The sequence below is a fragment of the Garra rufa genome, chromosome 16 (assembly GCF_049309525.1).
Source record: "Garra rufa chromosome 16, GarRuf1.0, whole genome shotgun sequence".
In the NCBI taxonomy this organism is placed as follows: Eukaryota; Metazoa; Chordata; class Actinopteri; order Cypriniformes; family Cyprinidae; genus Garra; species Garra rufa.
The window spans coordinates 40,210,536-40,220,686 of record NC_133376.1 but is presented as its reverse complement, the minus strand read 5'-3'; positions in this window follow the sequence as shown (position 1 = coordinate 40,220,686).

Below are 10,151 nucleotides of genomic sequence, written 5' to 3'. Positions count from 1 at the left end.
GGTACCAGCCTCTGTGGCGTCCTGATGGCCGCAGATTCCGACATGTGTGCAAATTTTCAAGAGTTTTTGAGTATGTTAAGACCCCCTTAAGTGCCCGGAAGGTTAACAAAAAATAAAAAAAAAAAAAAAAATTAAAGCTGCGAGCAGCGATGAACGGGCCCTCGCACCCGGGCTCACCGCCGACCGGTGGCTTTAGGAAAACAGCAAACGGTGGGCAGTATGCTTTTAATACAGTAAATATATGAGAAATATGTCATAAGTCATTTAAATGTGCCAAACTTCCCATTGGCAGCTGGTGGCGCTATGCCTATAAATGATTATTGGCATGTAGATGTGTTCAGGCCAGCACTATTATCAAACATATGAAGTTTGGTGCAGATTGACCTTGGTATGTTTGAGTTAGTGAAAGATATGATATATCCTGGTGTCAACAGGTGGCGCTATGATAATATCTGAATATTGGTCTTTAGGTGTCTTCAGGCCAGGACTCTTACCAAACCTCTGAAGTTTGAGGCAGATCAGACATTTTATGGCTGAGTTATTACACCTATGTCCATGGCGAAACATCAAACTTTGTCAGGCCGCCACGGACACGCCCTTTACTGAAACTCAAGATCTTCACAATTTAACATCTCTAAGGCCTCTAGATCAGACTGACCAAATATAATGTTGATTTCATTAAATGTCTAGGAGGAGTTTGCTATAAACCTAATCCCCTGCAAGGACTTCAGATAATGCCAACTGTGAACCAAATGTGAACATTTTCCCTATATTCTGATGATGATGATGATAAGAACATGTAATTCATGATGATAACAAAATTTTATTATTGCTTGCATTACATTCACCACTTCTGCTTAAATCGTTACCTATCTGTACAATTTGTATGTGGATATTGCTTTGCTGGTGACTCCTGTTATAAGACATCACTCTTAAGCGCTACATAACTAAGAATCAATAAGGAAAACGGTGCACAGTTGGCAAATGCATTCACATTAACCCTCTGCTAGTTTGGATTTTAAGTTTACTGAATTGAAAGGGTTACACTTTAAAATCAACACAGAGACACATACACACAATATATAAAATGTTGCCATCCAGTTTCATTTGTTAACATTAATTATATTAGTTAACATGAACAATAATTAAATAGCATTTATTAATGTTAATTAATATTAAGCTAAAAAAAAAGTATTCATATATTGTTTAAAGGTAAATTAGTATCTTTTAGTTTATGTACTGTGAATTAACATGAACATGAACACAGTTCATGTGGGTGTACAGCAATACACAATAAAGTGCTCTATAAACGCTTAATTCTTTCAAAATATCTTTAAAAATCAAGTTGAGTGTTTTAATGGGGCGATATATATATAACTGATCTTCAAATGATGGTTTTCGGATGTTTTGAACAGATAACAGCAAAGTTTGTTTTGTTGTCAAAGTTTGTCTTGAAATTTTTAATTATTATAATTTTATATTCAATAAATAACACTATGAAAATATTGTCTACAATGAAGATAAATCACTCATGCTTAAAAGTTGTATTTTTCTTAATCTTTTGCTATGTGACTGAATAGGACAAGTTCATGGTACAGTTCAGTAAAAATAAATAAAAAACAACAACTGCAAAATACAAACAATGAAAGATTTAATGACCCTTTATATTTTCTCAAAATATCAGACATATTTATGTCGATTACGCTACAGCAATGTGCATCTTCCTCAAAGATGGTCTTAAGCAAAACAGCATGTTCCACTGGTCTCTCTCCCTTACACCCCTCCCCCCTTCAGTCACTCTTCAGTGACTCAATGTGAATCACGTCGGGGTCACGTGATTTCTTGGGGCAGCCGTGGCCTAATGGTTAGAGATTCGGACTTGTAGCCCAAAGGTTGCAGGTTCGAGTCTCAGGTCCGGCAGGGATTGTAGGTGGGGGGAGTGAATGTACAGCACTCTCTCCACCCTCAATACCACGGCTGAGGTGAGTCCCTTGAGCAAGGCACCGATCCCCCAACTGCTCCCCGGGCGCCGCAGCAATGGCTGCCCACTGCTCCGGGTGTGTGTTCACGGTGTGTGTGTGTTCACTACTGTGTGTGTGCACTTGGATGGGTTAAATGCAGAGCACAAATTCCTTGTATGGGTCACCATACTTGGCCTCACTCACCCCCTTTCCTTCCTTCCTTTCCAATGGTGACTGAACACAGACAGGCACAGGCAGAGTGACAGCAGGTTTCTAATTTCTTTTTTTAATTTTCTTTAATTCATAGAAGCTTGTATAAAATTGATATTTACACCACTTGCTCAGAATGATAAGATCTCTGTGTGAAAAAAGTTTTAAAGAGTTTGGATGCTGCACTTTAAAGATATTAAAAAATTACGGTTATGTTTTTTACTACATCTTTAAAAAATCACCTCGTCAACACCGTTCAAGATATCCCAAATCCGCTCGCAATTTAACATCTTCAGAATCTTCTCTTCATGTTAAAAAAGTTTGGTGTGAATACCTTGTTGTTCTTAAAAGGAGTGTGAATTTGTTTACAGCCTGATTTTTCCAAAAATCCACATTCAAATCAAAATAGCCTGCTTCCTGTTGGTCTTAGCTAATGAGTTTGATTTAGAAAGCTGTCCAGATTGATGAGAACAATATATGTACAGAGTTTGGTGACTGTAGGAAAAACTAACCCCCCAACTTTTGTCAAAAGATGGCGCTATAGAGTGCCTGCTCCACGCCCATTTATGACCTTTTGCCAGTGTCTAAATATCATTAATATTGATGTGTGTGTTGAGTTTCATGAAATTCTTAGCATGTTATCTGCCTCGAAAAGACAGGAATCTAATTTTAAAGTTTGACACGTTGCCATGGCAACAGCATTTGATTTATCATCGAACCCTTTACATATTCTTATCGGCCGTGTTTTGACATTATTTTGTTGAAGTTTGAAGATAATCAAGTAAAATTAAGAGGCTGATTTCAAAGGATTTTGAAAATGACACGCTTCCTGCTGCCAGTTGGTGGCGCTATAACTTTGACTCATAATAGTCACATTTATGGAATCGGCATCATACAACGAACAAACTGGTGAAGTTTCATCAGAATCAGGCAATGTGTGCAACAGTTATTAGACACTTCCTGTTTCTCATTTCTCGCCATAACTTTGTCGCCTTGCCACGGCCAAACCGTTCGAGATATCAAAAATCCCCTCGCAATTTAGCGTCCCCAATGTCTTGAGATCATGCTGACCGAGTTTGGTGACAATCCTATGGAAACCCTGGGAGGAGTACGTTAAATTCCAGAGCATGCGCTTTTTAAACAGCCCTAAATATCTCACTTCCTGTTGCGTGGAGCCTATGACATAGAGTACAAAAGTTGTTTGGCTCAGTGAGATCTATATGTGTACCGAGTTTCATATCAGTACGTGCAAGTATGTGTGCGCAGTACATCAAGTTTTCAAACTGTGTTCCAGGGGGCGCTGTAGAGGCCCTGAACCACGCCCGGGTCCCAGCCTCTGTGGCGTCCTGATGGCCGCAGATTCCGACGTGTGTGCAAATTTTCAAGAGTTTTTGAGTATGTTAAGGCCCCCAAAAGTGCCCCAACGGTTGAAAAAAAAAAAAAATAAAATAAAAAATAAAGCTGCAAGCAGCGTTGACCGGGCCCTCGCCGTCTGGCAGTCGCCATCCCGATAGCATCAGGAAAACGGTGCCCAGTTGGCACATGCATTCACAATAACCCTTTGGACTAACCCTAACTGTCTCTCCTCCTGTCTGACTCTTTCTCTTACCACCCATCCCACCTCCTTACACTCAGCCACTTACCACACAAACACACAGAGTGCAGAGCAGAGTGTGATCAGATTTGTTTTTTAATTTTCTTTCATTCGTGGAGTTTTGTATAATTATGAAATGAACTGTGTTTAATCAGAATGAATAGTTATTTGTATGAAAAAAGTTTCAAAGAGTTAGGATGCTGCACTTTAAATATATAATAAATCATTGAAAATTGAAAATGGAAAATAAAATTCTAGGCACGCTATCTGCCTCAAAAACACAGGAAACAAATATTTGAATGTATTTTGTATTTTTATTTATTTGCCATGGCAACAGCATTTGATGCATCAGGGACGCCTTTACAGACTCTCATCGGCCGTGTTTTTACATCATTCTGATGAAGTTTGAAGAAAATCGAGTACAAATATATTGTTCGTTGTTCGTTCGTGTGTTAGTTCATTAACCAATGTTAACAAAAGAGACCCTATTTTAAATAGTTACCATGTTTTATGATCTACATCCATTTTTAAATATTATTTTAATGATCTATAAGCATCTGTGAAATAATTATAAACAAATATATTAAAAATAAATACATTAACTTAGTTGATGTATTTGTTTCTCATTCTTATTAAGTGAACTGAGCAGTATAGTGTCATACTTATAAGATTTTTTTATTCTATCAGTGAGATTGTATATATGTATATAAATCATATAATTTTTCCTTAAAAGATTAAAAAAAGATTTTAATGCTCTTTAAGCACCTATACAAAATAATTATGTAAAAGTACACTGACAGTACAGTCTATATCAACTGATTCTATGGATTATTTTCATTCTTATACACTGAGAATGAGCTAAATAGCATTAGAGGTCAAACGATTCCTTATTTTATGAGGACCTCTAGTGTTCATCCCTGGTATTAGAGCTTTAATCTGACAAATTTATGTGACACTTTTAATGTTTTTGGGGCCTCTGAGCATGATAACATTTTGAAACTACACGTATTTCCTAAGAATTTCTTGTTCTTTATATGTAAAAAGTTTTGATGAGTTAGAATAATGCAATTTAAAGATATATGAAAATAACTCTTCATCTTTTTTATTGTTACTTTCATAAATCACCACATCAACACCGTTCAAGATGTCCCAAAGCCGTTCACAATTTAACATCTTCAGTATCTTGGCATCATGTTGACAAAGTTTGGTGTGAACTGTCTGATTCTGCTATGAGTGATATGAATTTATTCACAGCTATATTTAAAAACACAGGAAACAAATGTTAAAGTTTGACATGTTGCCATGGCAACAGCATTTGATGTATCAAGGACCCCTTCACAGATTCTCATCAACTGTGTTTTGATATTATTCTGATGAAGTTTGAAGCAAATTGAGTAAAATTAAGAGGTTGATTTAAAAGCGTTTTGCAAGCAACACACTTCCTGCTGCCAGTTGGTGGCGCTATAACTTTGACTCATAATAGTCACATCTCTGTGATCGGTATCATACGACGAACAAACTGCTTAAGTTTGGTCAAAATCAGATAAAGTGTGTCAAAATTATTAGACATTTCCTGTTTCTCATTTCTCGCCATAATTTGTCGCCCTGCCACGGCCAAACCGTTCGAGATACCAAAAATCCCCTGGCAATTTTGCATTCCCAATATCTGTAGATCATGCTGACCGAGTTTGGTGGCCATCGGTGGAAAAGTCTAGGAGGAGTATTTCAAATTCCACAGCTTGATTTTTCCAAAAATCCATATTTAAATAAAAATAGCTGACTTCCTGTTGGTCGTAGCTAATGGGTGTAAATTAGAAAGTTGTCCGGCTTGATGAGTCCAATATATGTACCGAGTGTGGTGACTGTAGGACAAAGTAACCCCCCAAATTTTGTCAAAAGGTGGCGCTATGGAGCGCCTGCTCCACGCCCATTTATGGGCTTTTATCAGTGTTTAACTGTCATTAATACAGATGTGTGTGTTGAGTTTCATGAAATTCTAAGCATTTTAGGTGGCTCAAAAACACAAAAAACTAAAGTTAAAGTTTGACACGTTGCCATGGCAACATGATAAAAGTTATGGATAACGCCCTTCACAGATTCTTATCGGTCGTGTTTTGACATTATTGGGATGAAGTTTGAAGCAAATTGAGTAAAATTAAGAGGCTGAGTTTAAAGCGTTTCAAAAACGTCACGCTTTCTGCTGCCAGTTGGTGGCGCTATAACTTTGACTCATAATAGTCACATCTCTGTGATCGGCATCAGACGATGAACAAACTGCTGAAGTTTGGTCAAAATCAGACAAAGTATGTCAAAGTTATTAGGCACTTCCTGTTTCTCATTTCTCGCCATAAATTTGTCGCCCCGTCACGGTCAAACCGTTCGAGATATCAAAAATCCCCTGGCAATTTTGCGTCCCCAATGTCTTGAGATCATGCTGACCGAGTTTGGTGGCCATCGGTGGAAAGGCCTAGTAGGAGTATTTCAAATTCCATTGCATGCACTTTTTAGACATCCCTGAATAGCCGACTTCCTGTTTGGCGAAGCACGGACTTTGAGCATGAAAGTTGTTCGGCCCGATGAGGTCTATATGTGTATGAATTTTGATAAATGTAGGTCAACTGGTGTGTGCTCCAGAGTCCCTCAAAAGTAAAAATTTTTAACGCTGTGCCACGCCCCCCCCAGGTGACCCCCCCATGTCAAAGTTTGTCCGGCCCTGATGGCCGCAGGTTCCAATGTGTGTGCAAAGTTTCAAGAGTTTTCGTGTATGTTAAGGGCCCCGAAATGACCCAAAACATTGATGAAATAATAATAATAATAATAATTAAAGCTGCGAGCAGCGATGAACGGGCCCTCGCACCCGGGCTCACCGCCGACCGGTGGCTTCAGGAAAACAGCAAACGGTGGGCAGTATGCTTTTAATACAGTAAATGTAGGAGAAATATGTCAAAGTCACTTAAATGTGCCAAACTTGCCGCTGCCAGCTGGTGGCGCTATGCCTATAACTGATTATTGGCATGTAGATGTGTTCAGGCCAGCACTATTATCAAACATATGAAGTTTGGTGCAGATTGACCTTGGTATGTTTGAGTTAGTGAAATATATGAGATATCCTGCTGCCAACAGGTGGCGCTATGATAATATCTGAATATTGGTCTTTAGGTGTCTTCAGGCCAGGACTCTTACCAAACCTGTGAATTTTGTGGCAGATCAGACATTTTCAGGCTAAGTTATAACCACTTCTATGTCTATGCAGAAACATCAAACTTTGTCAGGCCACCACGGACATGCCCTTTAATGAAAACTCAAGATCTTCACAATTTAACATCTCTAAGGCTTCAAGATCAGACTGACCAAATATAATGTTGATTTAATTAAATGCAATCAATGCAAGGACTTCAGATAAATGCCAACTGTGAACCAGTATGCTACAAATGATGATAAGAACATGATTCATGATGATAGCAAAATGTTATTATTGCTTCCTTTACATCCACCACTTCTGCTTAAATGTCATTGTTACCTATCTGTACAATTTTTGTGTGGATATTGCTTTGCTGGTGACTCCTGTTATAAGACATCACTCTTAAGCGCTGCATAACTAAGAATCAATAAGGAAGACGGTGCCCAGTTGGCACATGCATTCACAGTAATCCTCTGCTAGTTTGGATTTTAAGTTTACAGAATTGAAAGGGTTACACTTTAAAATCAACACACAGACACATACACACAAAATATAAAATGTTGCCATCCAGTTTCATTTGTTAGCATTAACTATATTAGTTAACATGACCAATAAATAAATAGCATTTATTAATGTTAATTAATATTAAGCTAAAAAAAGTATTCATATAAAGTTTATGTACTGTGAATTAACATGAACATGAACACAGTTCATGTGGGTGTACAGCAATACACAATAAAGTGCTCTATAAACTCTTCATTCTTTCAAAATATCTTTAAAAATCAAGTTGAGTATTTTAACGGGGTGATATATATATATTTATAACTGATCTTAAAATTATGGTTTTCAGATGTTTTGAAGAGATAACAGTAACGTTTGTTTTGTTGTCAAAGTTTGTCATAATTTTTTATTATTATTATTTTATATTCAATAAATAACACTATGTAAATATTGTCTATCAATGAAGATAAATTGATCATGCTAAAAGTTGTATTTTTTTAAATCTTTTGCTATGTGACTGAATAGGACAAGTTCATGGTACAGTTAAGTAAAAAATAAATAAAAAACAACAACTGCAAAATACGAACAATGAAAGACTAAGTGACCCTTTATATTTTCTCAAAATATCAGACTCTCAAAGATCAGACATATTTATGTAATTAAAATACATATGTGCATTTTTTGTTCAAAGATGGTCTGTAGAATGGCTCTCTACTCTGTCACCCTCTCTGCCTCTCACCCCTCCCCCCTGCAATAATGAGCTTCTCTGTGCCTGACTGAACGCACACACATACTGTAGAGACATTCACCAGAGTGACAGCAGGTTTCTGAGTTATTTTTTTAATTTTCTTTAATTCATTGAAGCTTGTATAAAATTAATATTTCCAGCACTTGCTCAGAATGATTAGATCTCTGTGTGAAAAAAGTTTTAAAGAGTTTGGATGCTGCACTTTAAAGATATAAAAAATTAGGGTTATGTTTTTTACTATATCTTTAAAAAATCACCACGTCAACACCGTTCGAGATATCCAAAATCCGCTCGCAATTTAACATCTTCAGAATCTTCTCTTCATGTTAAAAAAGTTTGGTGTGAACAGCTGGTTGTTCTTAGGAGTAGTGTGAATTTGTTTACTACCTGATTTTTCAAAAAATCCACCTTCAAATCAAAATAGCCTGCTTTCTGTTGGTCTTAGCTAATGAGTTTGATTTAGAAAGTTGTCCAGATTGATGAGAACAATATATGTACAGAGTTTGGTGACTGTAGGAAAAACTAACCCCCCAACTTTTGTCAAAAGATGGCGCTATAGAGTGCCTGCTCCACGCCCATTTATGACCTTTTGCCAGTGTCTAACTATCATTAATATTGATGTGTGTGTTGAGTTTCATGAAATTCTAAGCATGTTATCTGCCTCGAAAAGACAGGAATGTAATTTTAAAGTTTGACACGTTGCCATGGCAACAGCATTTGATTTATCATCGACCCCTTTACATATTCTTATCGGCCGTGTTTTGACATGATTTTGATGAAGTTTAAAGAAAATCGAGTAAAATTAAGAGGCTGATTTCAAAGCATTTTGAAAATGACACGTTTCCTGCTGCCAGTTGGTGGCGCTATAACTTTGACTCATAATAGTCACATTTATGGAATCGGCATCATACAAGGAACAAACTGGTGAAGTTTCATCAGAATCAGGCAATGTGTGCAACAGTTATTAGACACTTCCTGTTTCTCATTTCTCGCCATAACTTTGTCGCCTTGCCACGGCCAAACCGTTCGAGATATCAAAAATCTCCTCGCAATTTAGCGTCCCCAATGCCTTGAGATCATGCTGACCGAGTTTGGTGACAATCCCATGGAATTCCTGGGAGGAGTACGTTAAATTCCAGAGCATGCGCTTTTTAAACAGCCCTAAATATCTCACTTCCTGTTGCGTGGAGCCCATGACATAGAGTACAAAAGTTGTTCAGCTCGATGAGTTCTATATGTGTACCGAGTTTCATATGAGTACGTGCAAGTATGTGTGCGCAGTACATCAAGTTTTCAAACTGTGTTCCAGGGGGCGCTGTAGATGCCCTGAACCACGCCCGGGTCCCAGCCTCTGTGGCGTCCGGACGACGGCAGATTCCAACGTGTGTGCAAATTTTCAAGAGTTTTTGAGTATGTTAAGGCCCCCAAAAGTGCCCCAACGGTTGAAAAAAAAAAAAAATAAAAAAAAAAAAAAAAACAAATTAAAGCTGCGAGCAGCGATGAACGGGCCCTCGCACCCGGGCTCACCGCCGACCGGTGGCTTCAGGAAAACAGCAATCGGTGGGCAGTATGCTTTTAATACAGTAAATATAGAAAAAATATGTCACAAGTCATTTAAATGTGCCAAAATTGCTGCTGCCAGCTGGTGGCGCTATGCCTATAACTGATTATTGACATGTAGATGTGTTCAGGCCAGCACTATTATCAAACATATGAAGTTTGGTGCAGATTGACCTTGGTGTGTTTGAGTTAGTGAAATATATGAGATATCCTGCTGCCAACAGGTGGCGCTATGATAATATCTGAATATTGGTCTTTAGGTGTCTTCAGGCCAGGACTCTTACCAAACCTGTGAATTTTGTGGCAGATCAGACATTTTCAGGCTAAGTTATAACCACTTCTATGTCTATGCAGAAACATCAAACTTTGTCAGGCCACCACGGACATGCCCTTTAA